Here is a 2819-nt window from a genome sequence, read left to right as displayed (position 1 = left end):
GCGGTACAACCGCTTGGAACACCAGTAGTACCGGCTATATTTAATATAGCGGTACAAACGAGCCACCACCGCCCAACAACCGCAGTGAAACAGAACCGTGTCCGGTGGTGACCCGATGCAGGGCCGGTGCAACCACCTAGCAACTGAGTGGTACAACTGCCCATAGCACCGGTACAACCGGTTAGTACAGAAAAACTGGGGTTCCTGTCTCTCAAAGATTCGATGGAACACGATGGGTGCAACAGTGTTAGAGAAGAATTGATTCACCCATAGACTTCCAATGTGGATTCCCTCTTAATAGTACGGGATCCCTATGACCAAAGAAAATAAACACGTAGGGAACATGTCTTCGATCTTTTCCGTCTGGAGGGAATGCCTAACCGTCTTGTGTCTTAACAAATGATACCTGCATACTTGACACAAAGTTAGATAACGTAGTGAGTTGTCATCATCACCTAAACACTTAAGTAGGAGAATGCCCTTACAATCTCCCCCCTTTTGGTGGATGATGGCAACAACATGATTTGCATCAATGATATCTTAAGCAGAAGCGGAGCTCCCCCTCACTGAGTGACCCAGATGAGACAGAGCCAGGATTGGAGCTCCCCCTTGGTGTTAGAGGCTATCCACAGGGTACATACATAAATTTAACAATGAGGAGAATATGTACGAGATAACGAGTAGAGCTTGAAATGATACGGGAAATTAATAAACATGGTCTCCATAAAAACACAAATAGTCTCCACACAATAGATTCAAGACCAACTATAAAGAAAATAAGAGTTCAATTTTGAAAAACAACACGAAAGATACGAAATGACTGCAAAGCCCCCCATGCAAATCCCGTCAAGCTATAGCTCTATCCCCCTTTGGCATCAGGACACCAAAAAGGAAAAGAGCGATGCTAGCGCCCTGGTGCTTAGTAAAGCTCATCAGATCCGTCAGACTCCTTGGAATCATCATCATTATCACCACTACCAGACTCCTCATCAGCACCATCATCACTATCAGACTCCTCCAGAGCAGTAGTAGTAGAGGAGGTAGCAGGCCGACCCGAGACCTCATCATATGTTCAAGAGCTATGACCATAGATCCACTTCTCCTCGGGTGTGATGGACTTCTCGAAACCACTGGCAGCCTCAAGCATGAGAGCCCTCATAATCTGAATCTGTTGGCGCCGAGCAAGCTTCTCGCTGACAAGGGCTTCATATAGCTTATGCTGAACATGAGCTTGGAGGCAGAAGGTCTTCTTCAACTTATTTGAGAACTTGTATACCTAAGAGGGCTTGGCAGGTGCAGGAAGCTCAAACTCACTGTCACTGGATGTAGCAAAGACATTGTCATGAGCATCATCGGCGAAACGAGGAGCAGCATGCTTCTTCTTCCGGAGTTTCTTGACCTCATGCTCAGTGAGATTCTCAGGAGAGGAGAGAGGCTCGCTAGGCTCCGAGCTGCCCACATAGAGTTGAGGAAGCACATAATGAATGGAGCATACTTGGGGACCAATTTGTACTGAACTGTGGAGTAGAGCTCCTCCCATAACCATTTTGAAGCATTAAATGTGGCCCTAGTGCCAGCCATCTCCGTCATAGCAACAAGCAAATCAACAAAGTAACCATGAATCTCATCTTGGTTGCCCACCTTGGATAAGAGAACATTTCGGAAAAGACGGTGCAGAATATCATATACCGGCAGCAGGTCCTTAGAGGAGCCAACAAGCCCATGCCCGGGAATGTAAAAGGGAGCAAGCATGACCTTATCCATTGGATGGGGCCGATCACGAGGCCGAATACCGACATCTCCAGTGAAGCCAGTATCATCATACCCAAGAGCATTGCAGAAGGCACGCCACGTGACCTTGAAAAGCTCATTACGACACATGAAGGTAAGGGCACGAGCATCATCAGTGCCAAAGTGAACCGTGGCATAGAACTGGTGAATGAGCTGCACTTCAAAGGGACAATTAATTGTCATGAGCTCGATCAAGTCAAATTCCTCGCATAGAGTATAAGCTTCTCCAAAGTAGTTCATGTTGTACTTACAGTGCTCAATGTCAATAGTCCACTGCTTGACAAACTTGTTCTTGTGATAGTCATAAAGCTCATGCACAATGTGCATCTGGAGTGCATTCCGGAACTAGGGGGTTGTCCAAGAGGGAACAATGGGAACCACATATGGATTCTAAAAGCGAACCTTCTCCCACTTAGCTAGCTTCCATTTGTGAATTGGCTTGGCAGATTTCTGCTTGGCGGCCAAGGCTATTGCACGACAAGAGTGATTGGTAGGTATCACCGCTTTCTCGTTCTCAGAGTCATCCAAGATCCTACACCTGCGAGCACACTTCTTGGTGTTCTTTCAAGGAGCAGAGGAGAACTAGAGCCTTCTGCAGACACATACCGGAAAAACACACACAAAGAAACCCAGGAAAGATGAGCGGATTGTATGCAAAAGCAAGAATATATTAGGTATGCAAAGTAAAACAAAGAAGTAGTGGCATTGGAACTAGGCAGGCCGGTTGTACCAGTCACAGGGGCGGTCGGACCGCAACAACGATTGTACCGCTAATGAAGGCAGTTGTACCGCTAGCTGAGGGAGACCGGTTCATCCGGATCTGAGACCGATGCCGGTGATTCTAGGTTCTAATAGAATAACTAATAGGAATTATATAGATGATCTCCTCCTACCAATAGTTTATCCATCACAAACACGGGAACCTAGAAATGCCCCAAGAAGAGGGAGATCCAATGAGGAGGATCCAAAAACAAGGAGGAAGGGAATTACCGGCGTCCATTGGAGGAGGTCAGGGAAGGGAGGGCCTC

The sequence above is a fragment of the Hordeum vulgare genome, chromosome 5H, assembly GCF_904849725.1.
Source record: "Hordeum vulgare subsp. vulgare chromosome 5H, MorexV3_pseudomolecules_assembly, whole genome shotgun sequence".
NCBI lineage: Eukaryota > Viridiplantae > Streptophyta > Magnoliopsida > Poales > Poaceae > Hordeum > Hordeum vulgare.
The sequence above is the reverse complement of the archived record's forward strand: the minus strand, read 5'-3'. Positions refer to the sequence as shown.